Below are 16176 nucleotides of genomic sequence, written 5' to 3'. Positions count from 1 at the left end.
CCATTTGCCCAGAATCACTGTAAATGGAACCAGTCTTGAGAAATAATCTACATTTTTAACAGAGGACTGAGCCAGATGTATAAAACTGTGTGTTCACACGTAAAGGAGGAATAAACTTTACATGTGTTGTTATTTCCATTTGATTTATAAAGCGACGCAGTCTCCTAAAAGTTACAAAAGCAATGAGTTATAAGGATGTGCTTAACATAGACTAACAAACTGCAGAGCTAAGTTCAAGTCCTGAGTCCTGTGTGAAGAAGGAGCACTTGGGTTAGGTTGGGGTTAGAGTCAGTCCACTATCTTTCCCTGACCAAGTGCATAAAAAAAATAAATAATAACGCTGGAGTCACACGACCTGATGTTCAACTGCAAGATTAGATCATTTTGCAGTAAATAATACAGGATGTTGGCAGAAATAAGTCATGTTGCCTGTATATATCTAATATATATCAACATATTTGCTTCATTTACATTAATTCTGAACAAATAGTCATAATGTTAATAGGAAATGTTACTGGGTTTTAATTATCTAGCATAAAAAAATAAATTGTTATTGAATTAATAACTCATTATTATTATTAGTAGTAGTATACATGTACTATTTATACTTTTGATACAGAATATTTTTGCACTTTTGAAGTAGAATTTTGAACACAGTATTTTTACAGTATATTTACTTTACTCTATGACTAACTGTGAGTGTCCTGTGCTCAGCTCCACAATGATTCAAGAGATTAACTGTTCAAGATGTCGTAGAATTGAACCAAAACCCTTTTTAACCTTTCCTTCATGACACTGCACAAAATGAACAGCTGGCATAAAACTGACACGTGTGTGTTACTACCAAAGATATTGAAACCCGTCACCTCCCAAACAGAAAGCTGTGACCTCAGCAGAAACAATCAGCTCGTTTACCTCTCTGTGTCTGTGGAAATCCTGCCTTTGTTCCACCATCTCTGCTGGCGGGGGCAGCTAACGAGATGCTAAGCCATGCATGACCCAGGGTGCAATCCATCAGCCCCACTCTCATTCACTTCTGCTGGGTTTCTGTGGAGTTGGACAGAAAATGAAGACATATGGGAAATCTCACCTCTACTGCGGAACAGAATGGACGTGTTTCGAGATTGCTGCCTCTGTAGCGGTGCAGGCTTAAAAGGCTTTTGTTGTCTCCACCACGACCTTCGTATCGAGTTAGTTTCTCTGCATTTGGTACACGTGCCTAAAAAAGCAAGAAGCCAAAGTGAAAAGCCACAGGACTGAAACGGTGTCCTAGAATCTGGAGCAGTATAAGGATCTGATAATCGATGCTTCTGATGCTTCCATTTTATTTCTTGGTGCTGTTTTACCTAATGGCTCAGTCAGTTAATTCAAAATGTCATTCTGGGCCTTGGCAACGTCCCATTGAGTTGGAAACAAAATGAATACATGTTGAAAAGAGTCCCACAAGCACAAATGACACAAATGTGTGTGTACAGACATTGACAGACAGTTCTGTATTTACCAACTCTAAACCTTTGCTGGTTCTCAGGCGACTTCCTTCCTAAATTAATCCCAACACAGACACAACTATCACCTTGTGTAATTTCCATAATCCCCTCTAGCGTGGATTTGCTGCCTGTTTGACCCCTTCCAACTGTGATGAGGTGAGGATAAGCTGTGCTGGACTCATTCTGTTGACGTGATGAAGGAATCACAGATGCAAAGCTGAGGGGCGAGTAGCTTACTGACATTTTCAGATGAAGAATGTCAAATCAAAGAGCCAATTACAGAAACAGATGTGTTGTTGTGACCTCTAAACTGTTCATAACACTACACATTAGAGACATCTGCATTGCAGGATACAATAGATACTCATCAACACAGATGAAGAAAGATTCATCTGTGGGATTTAAGTCGACCTCTGTCATAACTAATGAATCTTTACAGTTGGAGATCATCACAGATCCTCATTTTGGACTAAAAACTGCCTGATGCTGGAGTTTTATTGTCTACAAAACAAAGTTCTATAATACAAAGGTCTCATTACCGTGGAGAGTACAGATACAGGTAAGTGAAATATGGTGCTGATGTTTGTGACTTTGGTGAAGATCACATCACATTTCGTGTCTAATTTATCCAGAAAACCAGGAAATGTTTTCTTGCAGCTTTATTTTACATTGCAATAGTAACCTTAGCCTGCAAAGCTGGAGTTAATTAGGAATATAGTAATGTAAAATAGGAATCCAGTAATGTCAGTCGAGACATGTAGTTTGTTGGTGGTTTCCATTGCATATGGCTATAAATATAGATTAGGGGTGGTCAGCCTTGGTCCTCGAGAGTCACTGTCCTGCTCGTTTTCCAACTATCCCTTCCCTTCCCTCGGCTGATTACCTGGATTAAGTGTTCAGCCAATCAGAGGCTGAAAAACAAGCAGGACAGTGGCCCACGAGGACCAGGCAGATATTCATTAGCTTAAATTCCCTAATCACTTTACATACTACAGAAACACACGCTGCTTTTCTCTTTCTTTTATAATAGCACAGACACTGAAGCAACACAAAAGTAAATATGACCAGACTGAAATTTTCAGGTGCTGGGAAACAACTCTGCAGTGTAATTGTAATGGTTCATGGAACATATTGACATTACTACAGTACATGAAGTGAACCAAATTACACAGCATTTAACATCAATATTTAGTTGCCTGTGGCGATCGGCAGCATTCAAACAGTCACACAATAAAAATACTGCTACTAGGTCCAAGCTGAAAGCCTGAAAGCTGCTGCTGCTGGGGACCACACCTTTGCACCACTGTGAGTGAGCTCCACTGAAGTACAACACACCTAATTGGACATAATGAAGTTAACATGGAGAGAGAGAGAGAGAAAGAGAAAGCTGGCTATACTTTTAAAATCACCAAAGAGGGGACGTGAGGACAGCTACACAGGAGGGTGAGGGGGGGAGAGGGTTCAGGAATGAAGGAGAAATCAGTGTAGGAAGTACAGATGATAACATACACAAAGGAAATGCTAGAGAGAAATGAATGTTTCAGAGGGAAACTGTCTCTAGATGTAAAACTAAACATGCAGGATATTCCGTGATGAGTCTGCCGTGACGCTCTGTTGAAGCTGTGATGTGCTTGTAATGAACTTCTAAATCAAACCTCAGTCTTTTCTCTTCCAGACGACATGTTGTGGTGAGGACACACTGCTCCTGCTGCTGCTGCTGCTGCACTAAATTGTTTTTCTCAGTTGCTTTGCTTCACTTTCTACTCGAGACTTTACTTTTCTCTTTGGTGTCAAACAGGCTAGTAGTGCCTGGAGGGTTAGGATGTTTAGTAAAATGCAACGGAAACTAAAAAGATGCTGTAACTTCCTTCATCTAAGAGTAAAATAAAAACGTAGTCACGCCGTCATCCTGTGTGTCCAACAGAAACGTTACTGGCTTCAAGTCAGCGAGTCGTTTGATTTGATAATGAATTATATCCAATTATTTCATTTACAATAAAATGTTTTTCTCTCTCTTACAAAATAAACCACTAACATGATGCTGCGCTAGTTCAACACAGAATCACGTTGATATAATGGAAAACATTTCCACTTATTGCAATGCACTATGCGACTCCACTCTTCTTTAAAGATGTATTAATGGACTCTCGCTTTAGAGGCACGATCAGCCAGTTGTATTGATAGTTTTCATTTACTAAGCAGAGGATAACTGCAGCCACTCAGCTCAGTTAGCTTTATGAATATGAGTGAACCAGCAGGCAAATCTGCAAACAGATGATTAACTGTGATCTTTGTCCACTCGCTGATTGTTCAGTGGCCTCATCCGCCAGCGGCCCAGTCCTCTCTGCAGTCATTTGTTTTTATAGGATGTGTTTCATTCTCTCCTCTGTCAGCCTGCACACACACACACACACACACACACACACACACACTGTACATACAGGACCACTGGGGTCTTTACCCAAAGTTCTTCGGTGTGAGGTTTAGTGGAAAGACAGAAAACTTGGTGATGTGGATCATTAAAACCATTGGTTCTCCTCAATTTACCTGTGACAGGGTTCAGATTTTCACTTGCAAACTGACTTTGTTTGAAGTGTGAACCATCAGTCTCTTTTGTGAAGCTGTTTAGACTCAGTCAGAGAAGAATTGACAGCATTTGCATGTGAAAACTCACTAATTTTGACACAAAAGAAAATGTTATTCCATTCATATGATTTTAGTCGTAAGAGTAAAACTAAGTACGAGGTGGTAAAGTACTAACTGGGTTAATAGTAAAACTACTGGTTTGGTGAATAGTGCTTTTACTATTAGTTTCAGTGAAATCAGCCAAATTGTCTCCACTCCGTTAACTGCATTGTTAGAAGCTGACAGCACTGATGATTATTATTCAGGCAAACTGCCGGAAAATGAAGCTTCTCGACAGGGCTTTGGGCAGAGTTCATTGACTCCTGTTAAGCAGCTCGGTATCACAGAGCACATGCAGTCAGACGTATTCAGTGTCGGGGAAGTGAAAGTGAAGCCTTTGTGTGCCGGAGATGTGTGTGACTTACTCCAACACTAATTTCAGAGTGCTTACTTAGACTCACCAAGCTTAACGGTGCTTATTAGCCTACGGGAGAATCCTGCGATGGTAATTGTCGCTTCGAAAGACTGTGTGTGTGTGTGTGTGTGCGTGTGAGGAGTAGGTTTTAATATCCTGTGATGGAGAGAGAGGAAGAAAGAAAAAGAGCAATGGGACGTAAAACAGAAACATTAGGAGATGGAATCCATCCAGTCTCCTATGAACTGTAATCATAATACACTTTTCTAGGGATGGATTAGTGCATCATTCCAATGCAACATATCTTCGAAAGAATGAAGCACTGCAACCAGGGGCTGGTCGTACAAAGAGCACAACTATCACACCACAGGTTCAGGCACAAGTTTTGTTTACAAGTAAATAAAAATGTGTCTGAAGTCACTGTGAAGTTTTTCTCCATTAAGTTGATTCTCGTTTTCTGACTTTTGTCCATTTCTTGAGCAAGTTTATTAGTTTCAGGATCAATTTGTAAAAGTTATAACAAGTCAAGTGAAGTTAGAATCTATGATCACATCAGACTGTTTGTAATTAGAAATCAGCCTCATTTTGATTCATTGTGTCACAGAACAGGCTTCAAGAATTAACTTTTATTTATTTACTTTTGTTTTTTATTCAAGTTTGATGAAAGTCATGATGGAAGGTCTTACATGAAAGGTGGAGCAAGCATTTAGCACAGATTATTCCACCAGTGTAAACAGACTATTTAGTAAACTACTTTAGTGAAGGAGGGCCTACATGTGCTCTTCAGTGAGAACTGGTCTTTCAAGACACTTTGCCTCTCAACCAAAATGCGTCCTCAGTTCTCTCTGCCGGTGTCGTTTGTGCTGCTGAAAACGTGAGAACAACAGTTTCACATATCTCACGTTTCAGAATTACTATTTGAAAAATAAACGGCCTCTAAAGATTTTTTCAAGGACACAGTTTTATGCGAACAATTAGCAAAGAAGCAGCAAATATTATACACAGTCCATGACAAATACAGCTGCTGCATCTTAATACAGCGAGACGTGAAATCTGTTGATTTATTTGCAAGTTAAAATTAGTTGAAATGCAGAAATTAAGACTAACAGCAGGAGCAAAGATGCTTCATTTGTTTTTCTCTCCCTCTCGTTGTCAGCTGGTGTAATGTATTTTTGATATGAGCAAAAAGCTCCCAAGCATGTAGCAGAAATCCCCTGCTCTCCTGTGTGCACCCTGTGTGCACGTCTGCATGTGGGAGAATTATAATGTACGTGCACGTGCACACACATTAACAATTAGTAAGATCTAACAGAAAGACTTAAACACTGGTTTTATTTATTGTGCTATTGTTATAATGTTAACGAACTAAAAAACACAAAAGTTGAATGATGATGAAACAAATTGCTGTCGATGTTACCATCTTAAATATTTTAACAAGTGAACAAATGAAGACCTCAGCAGAGATAAAATAAAATACAGGGTTCATATTTATTGGTTGTGTTTTCCATGAAGTTCCAACAAATCTATGACTATACTGAGCTCCAAAAAGAAAAGACACAGTAGAACGTGTCAGAGGTAATCTAGGCATCCAGTATCATGTAATATCATGCAAACACCTCGATATTGATTTGAAATGATTATTTTTATTTAAACTCTGTCACCATCTCTCCATGTGAAGGCCAAAAATCAGTGTTTCTTTCTTGTGGGTTTAGATAATGACTGCACTCACAAACACACGCCGCACACATGCCCAGAGGGGAAAGAAGCCCAGACTGTATGTTCACTGTAGAGCAATGAGTGCAGCAGAGGGAACCAAACATCAGAGGCCCTGTTAAAGCACCAAGGAGCATTTTGTCTCCTCAAAGACTCAGAGATACCAGACAAAATGTCTCAGAGTCTTCTCAAAAGCAGCCGAAGAAAAGAGACGCTCAGCACAGCCATCACTTTAGAGGGAATTTTTTATCAGACAAACCTAATCTAATGCTCTGCTCTTGTTTCAAAACTTCAAACTAGACGGCAACTCATTCTGACGAGGGCGGATCTGAGTGTGAGCATGGCAACAAGAGGAAAAAATAAAGAAGAAGAATCTCACAGAAGCTTACTGTTAGTTTCTTCAGGGTGACTGCTTCCATCTTTAATGGGGATCTGTGTGTGTGTGTGTGTGTAAAAATAATGAACAGAGAGATGGAGGATTGCAAGAAAGATCGACAGACAGATAGAGAGAGAAAATGGAAAAGGTGAAACTGTAAGAAATGAAGTGATGGCTATATTAAGCTTGTTCATTCAAATCAATTCCGAGTGCTTTTGTTTCCAAGAAATACAGTTGTACAGAGCGACCAGATGCAGACAGGCTATAAACAGAGAAGCAGAGGAATGAGAGAGCAAGTGGTTCTGCCAATTTACTATTTGACAACATCAAAAATGCACAACAGTTTCCTTCACAGAAGGCTACCCGGGAACAGATGCATGAAGAAAGACAGCAAAGAAGAAGAAGGAGAGAACAGTGTAACAAGCTCCGCTCCTCAAATGACGGTCGAACACACACAGGCAATTAAGGTGTGACCCGGAAACTGGCCTGATGCACAGACCGGTACAGAAAACAGCGGCCAGACGACGCAACAGAGTGTGTGTCGGAGTGACAAATATCTAGTTGTAAGCAACGTGGCGCCACACATCACACACATGTAGGAGAGTAAGAGGTGACAATGTTCACTACTCTCAACAGGTTTGCAGTTCACTTTGACAGCTGGGAGTCGGGGGGGTGGATTACACATTAAGTAAAACGTGTAATCGCTGTTATATGTTCTACTGAATGTTAGGCTATGCTGAATTTTCCTTTCACTGTTATTGACTTTTCTAAATCAAGACGTCTCTACTGCTTGTTACAGCATAAAGAACAAGGACAAGAGACAAGGTCATGATTGATAGAACACACTGGTCTTAAAGCTGTGGCTGATTGCTGTAGATCTCACAAAGTAAATATAATATAGCATAATATATTGAATTGCAGTAACAAACTGACACAGAGAAAAAACAAGAAAAGCATTTTATATGAATCATATCTTATAACCAGTAGATGGAAACCTGGTGTTTACACACAGCATCACTGTTACAGTGACCTTTACACTCCAGACTGTAGAAGAAACAATAAACTGACCTTTCAACTTGAGGAGCTATAGCTACAAAACAACAACAAGCACCATGACAACAGCTGCTCCACTTGACCACTGATCATAATCCAAGCACCTTAAAGTAAATCTAAGCTAATCTGCTTTCTTCTCACTCTCTATGAGTTTGCTGCTTTGGAGTGTGAGTGTGCATCTGGTGGTGTAGTTGAAAACACGTGTGCAGGTGAAGAAATCGATACCAAAATCAGATACTGAAGAGAATGTCAGTGTGTATACAAACAGAAATGCTAGTTTGCTGGTGTGTGTGTGTGTCTGGGGATCATTAACTTGCTCTAGTTGTCTATAAAAATGACATTGATGAATTATTGCTGTTTCTGAGCCTGGGGCAGCCTAAGAACTGGAGCGAGCGTGTGAGCTCGTATTTGAGTGAATGTAAGAATGTGTGTGTGTGTGTGTGTGTGTGTGTGTGTGTGTGTGTGTGTGTGTGTGTGTGTGTGTGTGTGTGTGTTCAAGGTTTTTGTGTTATTACTGAAATGGAGGACTGGGATTGGTGAAGTGGCTAAAAGTTACTACAGTAGGTTCAAGGATAAATTGCAAAATGTCAAATGTTGTGTGTGCATGTTACACGTCTCTCTCTCTGTCTCTCTCTCTCTCTCTCTCTCTCTTTCTGTCTCTCTCTCTCTCGAAGCATGTTTATCATTTTTCTTCTCATACTTTTACTCACACATTTGTTCCCTCTCACCTGCTGCCTGTCTGTCTGTCTGTCTTTCTCCCTTTTCACGTGTCCTGCCTTGACAAACCAACTCATCCTCCACATTCACAAATACACAAAGTCACAACTTGGGATGAGGAGCGATGAAATATTGACAGTGTTAATAAATATGATGATTATTTTACAGCCTTCAGTCCAATATAGTAGCCTCAAGCAAGGTGTGTGTGTGTGTGTGTGTGTGTGTGTGTGTGTGTGTGTGTGTGTGTGTGTGTGTGCTTGAATGTATTTTTAAATCACAGTGTTGCTGCACTGCTCCATCTGAATGTCCAGTGGGTTTTGAATTATTTCAGTGCATCACTCTGCTGGACTACTTACTAGTATGTTATTTAAAGTAGGAGTAAAGGTCCTGTTATTATGTTTAAATTGGACATCAGTGAAATTACTGGGGTAAAAACCTATTAAAGTAAAGAGCAGCTTATTTAAAATGTTCTCTGCACCAACATTACATGGTTCTTCTTTTTGTCCTGTAGGACAGAGGTTTGTTTTGAAGTGTGGTGAAGTTCAAACGCGTCTACTTCATTATTTTGAAGCTTTTCAGCAATTTGCCCTTTGTGCAACAAATAAAAGTTTTTCTTCGTATCTTAACTTCCAGATACGAAGAAAATGTAGAAGAAAATGTTTTGTTTTTCACATTATGTAATATAATACTTTTGTTGTTTTTTGTTTTGTCTGTAGTTTATTACATATTTTGTAATTTGTACTTTGTAAATCCAGAACTCATATTCATGGTGGTCATCTGATTGGTCATGTGATACTGTAAATAATTTTACTCCTGCTGTTCCCACGTGTCCCTCTTCATGAGTTTGAGACTAAATGTGTGTCCACTGCCTCAAACACGCTGTGTGAATGAGAGAGAGATGTAATTGTCCAGTGATCATGTTTATGTTTGCTCGCTCACTCTCTCTCCCACACACACACACACACACACACACACACACACACACACACACACACACACACACACACACACACACACACACACACACACACACACACACACGGTGCATTCATCACCTTCACTCATCTCTTGTTTCTCACTCTCTCCAACCTCTGTAGTCTGTTACCAATCCTTTCAGCCAACACAGTGCAGCCCAGTCTCCATGTCACACTCTTTCACTTTCACACACACACACGTACAAATACACATATAATGGACTTCATTTCACAGCACATTGCCACCATTATTTGCCATTTCTACCAATGGCCATAATCATAGAGACTGAGATGAGTCTATGGTGAAATCATTCCCCCTCCAGTCAGATCAGCCTGCCCTCACCATGTGTGTGTACATAAAATATCTGTCTGTGTGTTCAAGCTTACATTGTGCATTTGTGTTTCTGTGTGTGTGTATGTTGGGCTTAATTAACATTTGTTAACTATTTGTGTGTGAGGAAGATACATGTGTTCATGCATTTCCACAGCTTCCTGTTTTCACTGGCTGGTGATGCGGAGATATATAACCTTAGCCAATCACCTTGCAGCATTCGAGGTGATTGGCTAAAGGTTGATTGTAAAAACTCTGCTGTAACAGCCTGTTCCCTACTACTGAGCACCTGAATATTGTGCTGAGGACCATACTGATACATTTAGTAAGACACTTGCTAACACTGGCTGGTATGTTTTGGTGGCTTCTATGTTTGCAATGGCTAAAATACAAAATACAATAAAAGGACAATACAAGAGCAGAGGTTTGACTTTCTAATAAATAGTCCACAGGACAGGACATCATTTCGTCCAAAGTGAACAGCACCAGAGATCAATGGGTTGTGTATTATGTCCAGTACTGTACACCCTGTTTACCAAAGATTGGACTAACAACAATATCATCACAGAGTTGAAGGATGATACCACCATCATCATCAGCCTGATCACTGGGAACGATGAGTTATACAGAGAGGAGATAGAAACCCTAACATCATTGTGTAAGGACAACAAGCTCCATCTCAATGTGTGCAGGACTAAAGTGTTGGTGTTGGACTTCAGGAAGATACAGAGAACACACATCTCTGTCTACATCTATGAGACACAGGGGGAGAAAGTGTTTAGGTCCATATCAATGAGGACAGAAATGGACAACCCATAATGAGTCAGTGGTGAGGACTGCGAACCAGCACCTTTTCTTCCTTTAGAGACTGACAAGGTTTGGTTTGGATAAAATGATACTCTGCAACTTCTAAAGCTGCACCACTCAAATAGTCTTTTCTGACTAAAAGCAACTCCAAGCAGGAACGGAAAGCACGGCAGAAATGATGGCACAACACTTTAATAAAGCGCCGTCCATGTAGGATATTCTTTATTAAGAGGAGCACAAAGAAAGCTGCAAAAACCATCAAGGACCCCAACCACCCAGACAAGGACTCTTTACACTGCTGCCATCAGAAAAATGACAGAAAAGCATCAGATCGAGATCAAGCAGGCTCAGAACAACTTCTACTAACAGACCATCATCCTTCTAAACTCAGGGACTTAGTAAACAAATGTTTTTACTCTTACTCCAACACAATCGTAAGTCTTTTCCTTTTATTATTTTCCTTTCTTAAATATTGTTCTGATTTTGAGATTGAAGCTTGAACAAGCCTAATTGCACTGGTTGATAATTTGTTGTCCATGTGACAATTAATCTCTTGAATGTTGTTTGCCAGTTGTTTCCAGTTTGCCTTCACTTGCCTGCAGCTAAAACCTCGACCTAATCATGACGTAGGCTGTAAAATTATTTCTATTATGTGAAGATTTTATGGTAAATGCTTTTAACTAAACAAGTGGTCTGGTGTTTCACTGTTCCACTGATTGTTCTACAGACTGTTGAAAAGTTTAGAGTAGATGTTCCATCTACAACTTCAAACCAATTATTTGTGTGTCGAAGTTATAACACAAACTATAAAAAGGTTGCTTTTCTTTGTCCATGTCAAGTCAACATTTTTCTCCCAACCTTCAGAGATAATTGCTTTGCTTTCACTTTGTCTACAGACATCAATGTTGCTGTCAGAGAAAGATCAGAGTCAGTACCTTCACCCATTTCTCACACACACGCTTACACCTATTAGCTGTAAACAGGAAATTAGGAACAAAGTAATATATTGACTTCTCGTGGGCTCCCTCTAAAACCAGAAGCAAAGAAACAGCTAGAAAAGAGCATCAAGTTGATAAAGGTGCTTCAAGAAAGTAAGAAACTCAACACAAAGAGCAGAAATAGGAGAAGTAAATCCCAGAGAAACAGAGACGGGTAAGGTCTGGACCATAAGAGGGGGGAGAAATTAAGGAAAACGTAAAAGAAAGAACAGGGATGTACAATAGGATATCTAAAACCCCTTTTTATAAAACTATGTTTAGATGGAATAGAGGGGTTGAATCTCCCCTCGGGCTTCTTCGCAGTGTTATTGCAGGACTATATAGAGATACAATTTTTTTTTTTTTTCCCAAAGAGAGACAATTTTCTCCCCTATGCTCTTTGCTCGATGTGAAGGTTGCTGTAATTTAGCTCCTCGCCTGGGGAGGAACACGATGCCACAGCTAGGTCATCAAAAAGCATCGGTTCACTAAAATGCCAAGGAGATTATTCCTCGTTTCAGGTTGTTGAAAAGCAGGCCCAGAGAGGTGGAAAGGATGTCGGCGGAATGGAGAAAGAAATGAGAAGAGATGACAAAGGAGGGGTAAGGAGGAGATGAGTGGAGAGGAGATGAGAAGAGAGGGCAAACGGAGAAAAAGGCAGAAGTGGCTGGGAGACAAGAGAGGATATACAAAGAAGGAACAAGGAGAACATGGGGAATAAGGCAGACTGAGCAAGATCCTGGAAGAGACGTGAGGTTGAGGAGATAAAAGAAAAGCGAATATCCCAAATGGAACCTACACTAGATCAAATAAGTGGAAAGAAAGAGGAGAGGAGCAACACACAGAAGGTGTGCCTCTGATTTAACAGTACTATATGTAGTAATTAGCAGGTATACAGAGTACTAGACATAGGATTCTTACTAGTATTGCTTATTACTATAAGTCTGACCTGGTTAATTTCCCCTTTACTAGAACAGCGTTACTGTTCCTAACTTTCCAAACACATTAGTTTTATTCCTAATAAATAAAAAAGTTAAAAAGCTTTTATCTTGAATCAGTATGATGATGATGATGATGATGATGATGATGATGAGTTTTCCTCACCTTTCCACGCTGGTGTTTCTGGGCTCCTTTTGAATCTGTGAAGCTCCATGAAGCACACACCTGCAAACCTTTACATCCACATCTGTGAATACCCCCTCAGGAAACTCATTTGGTTAAAAAATGCACTTTATCACATCAAGACAAGACGTCCCTCAACCCATCAGACCTGGCTCACTGTAAATCATTGTAAGTTTATTTAACTTAGAAAATCAAAGTTTACCTGCTGCCTTGAAAACACAGTTTAACTGAACTTAGGTCCAATAGTTAGTTTAAAGCCCTTTTATGAGGTAAGTTGACTAAACTTGGAAAAACAAGTTGAGTTATTTTTACATATTAAGTTAAATAAACTATTTAGTCCCATCACATTACGACAGTCATGCAAAGAAGAATATATTTTAAATATTTTATTTTTCCTTTTGCATTTCTCACTAATCAGTCTGATTCAGGCAGTTAGTTGTGATGGTTAGGGTGAGAGAAGGCAGTACATGTAATAAATTAAAAATCAACACAGAGTAGATTAGCATGGCCTCACAGTGACGGCCATACAAAAATGTGTGTGTGTGTGTGTGTGTGTGTGTGTGTGCTGTACAGTAAAGATGCAGCTGTAAGCTGCCCAGCGGAGAAAAAGTGCAGACGAGCGGACATCATTATAATTCTAGGTAGAAGGTTGACTTATCACCTCCTGGTCCCCTGCCATGTGCTCTGTGGCCCATACTAATAGACACAACACACACACACCTTTAGCATCATCATGCTGGGTGAGACATGACCCCTGGTCCTGCTGTGTGAATCACAACATGCCTGCAGTACACAAATATGCTAATATATGCATAATACTTCACATATGCACTCATGTCACTACGCAGATGATTACTCAATTCTACAGAGGTGAGCACACACACACACACACACACACACACACACACACACACACACACACAGCACCCAGAGTGAGGATGACTTCTAACCTGCGCTGGAGTGATGATGTTCACAGGAAGGCAGTGATCTCTTATTGTTGTTTTTATTGGCCTATCACTATGTACACATGCATACTTGCTGCATGCATTGGCTTCACATATGCAGCGTTGTGCATACAGTCCTGCTTTATGCACCGTGCACATCCAGTTTCCCCATGTTGTGTGTAGAACAGACTACTGAGACACCCTGGAGGATCAGCAGGGCAGGTACCTGACCGGTATTCTTAAAGTTTTGGCTGAGTTTCTATTTCTATTTCCAATTTTTGGGAACTGGAGGTGATTGTAGAAGTTATCAAACTCTGTAAAGGGATGATATTCTTAATTTATTTCCTATTTTACTACTTATCTCCATACCGGTGGCCTACTGGGCCAGTCAAGACCTTCCCAGTGTTTAGATGTTTTGTTGTTTTAGCGTATGTTTGGTTTCTTTGTCCTGCAGTATTAAACCCATTCATTTAAAATCCACTGTGTTGAGCCAAAACAATAAAATAACATGTCACTATACTACTATTTTCTTACACTCCAGACCTGGTGTAGGTACTGGTTGCTATGACATGTAATTTAAACTTTTTTGGGGTGTTTAGGCTTGAATTGCTTTTAATCTGTGCTCTAAAACTCCCAAATCTTATTCTGTCTAATACTTGACAGAATCCTCAAAGATCACTTAAAGACCTAAAGACTTTCTTTACTCCCTGAATGTCTGTTACCTACATGACATATTATAAGAGTGAGAAGACCGAGTAAATCCTAAACAAAAATATGATTATATAGAAAATAAAATTAACTGAACTTGGACGACGGCAGAAATTGTAAAGAGTCAGAGTGGTCAAGACAAGTTCAAGTGAAAACTCTTAAGTCAAGTAGAAAGTCACAACAATACAGTTTGAAACATTCAGTGATTAATAAAATATGATTCAATTTGCTAAAGTGGAGCCACCTACTTGTTGCTACCCCATCCTTTAAATATACTGTACACTGTTCACTTTTGAATTACACCTTTAGCCTGTAAAATGCAGTTCCCTGTCAATAACCTAAAACTGTTCAGCTGAAAAGCTTGTAGTTCAGCAGATGTGGGCCTTGATTGCATTCTAATGTAAGACAAAAATACCATGATGGAGGTGTTGTGTCTGTCTTATCTATATGGTAACTAGCTGTGCTGCGAAAACATTGTTATTCTGCACACAGCTCAGTGTGTAACTGCTGATTACATGGATCTATCAGCTAGAGAGGCGTTTCCAATTGTTTTTCCATCCGACTGCAATCAGCAGACGCTCAGGCAAGTGCGCGCCCACATATACACACCCACCAACACACATCTCAAGCAAATGCAAACACACATGCATGCACATTTTAGCTAGAAAAAAAAACAAACACCCACAACAACCTACAAGCACACACACTTTCGTGCACGTGTCTAAACGTACAAGAGACAAACGGTCAAAAACATTCCCACATGATTACAGTAATGTGTGATGTACTATACAGGTTACCATGCACTTGAGCACAAAGAACACATTCCCTTTGATAATATGGTCAATTTTCTACCTGAACTCCAAATTCAGCCACGGTGGTTTTATAATTTTATTTTAAATGAGTGTTTCCTCTGTGAAGAAATGCATTTAATCTCTACATGACTTGTACAACAGGTGTGGACCACTCAAGAACTTTAGTTGTATCTGAAAGAAAGTTTCATTCATAAGAAAACTGATCGACAGATTCTCTTAGCTTGAACATGCCATTTAAAAGTAAATCTGTTTTTATGACTGGTTCTTTAGTTAAGGTCTGATGACTTTCATCTTCCCACATTTGAGGGTGTTCACATCAATACCGAAAAAACAGGTAGAGAGTCCAAGAAAGTTTGTATTAACAGACTGGTGGATTCTGTATGATCCATCCATCCTCTTTCCCTTATTTGAGGGCAGATCACAGGGCAGCAGCCTAAGCAGATATGCCCAGACTTCCCTTTTGATAGACACCTCCTCCAGCTCTTCCAAGGGAAAACAGAGGCCTTCCCAGGCCAATTGAGAAACATCGTTCCTCCAACATGTCCTGGGTCTTCCCCAGGGCCTTCTACTGGTGGGACATGTCCGTAACGCCTGGAGTACAAATTATAAACTTCTCAAAGAGCATTTTCTTTCTTTTTTTTGCAACAAATGCTTTAAAACGTGTGAATACAACAAAGGTCTTTTGTCACAAACTGCACTTCAAATACGAGGGAGTACAGAGGAATTATGTCAGTCAGGCATGAAGACTAACTAGAAATAAGTAGAATTTACAGCTCTCAGCGCCCACTGACTACAGCCCCTTTCAAAATAAAAGATAATCATCAGTCTATAAATACCATTAGTGTTGAGTGGTCCACTGCCAGCACTCTTGATTCACCACCCCTCATTCTTTCGCAGGCTGTCAAGAAGTGTAAAATAATTTTCTTGAGAAGTTGTTTCAGGGCAGTAATTGTTGATTGTTTGGATTCATATGAGAGCCCCCACATTTCCATTTGTTATGCCAGTCCTTTTCTAACCACACTTGGTGATGCACACAGTCATTTTCCCTGACAGTTGTTCAAAGTTATCGGTCATTTAAGCAACAACAGACCACAGATATTTCACTCATCCATCAC

Source organism: Anabas testudineus, chromosome 5 (genome assembly GCF_900324465.2).
Source record: "Anabas testudineus chromosome 5, fAnaTes1.2, whole genome shotgun sequence".
Classification (NCBI taxonomy): domain Eukaryota; kingdom Metazoa; phylum Chordata; class Actinopteri; order Anabantiformes; family Anabantidae; genus Anabas; species Anabas testudineus.
Note: the sequence above shows the minus strand (reverse complement) of the source record.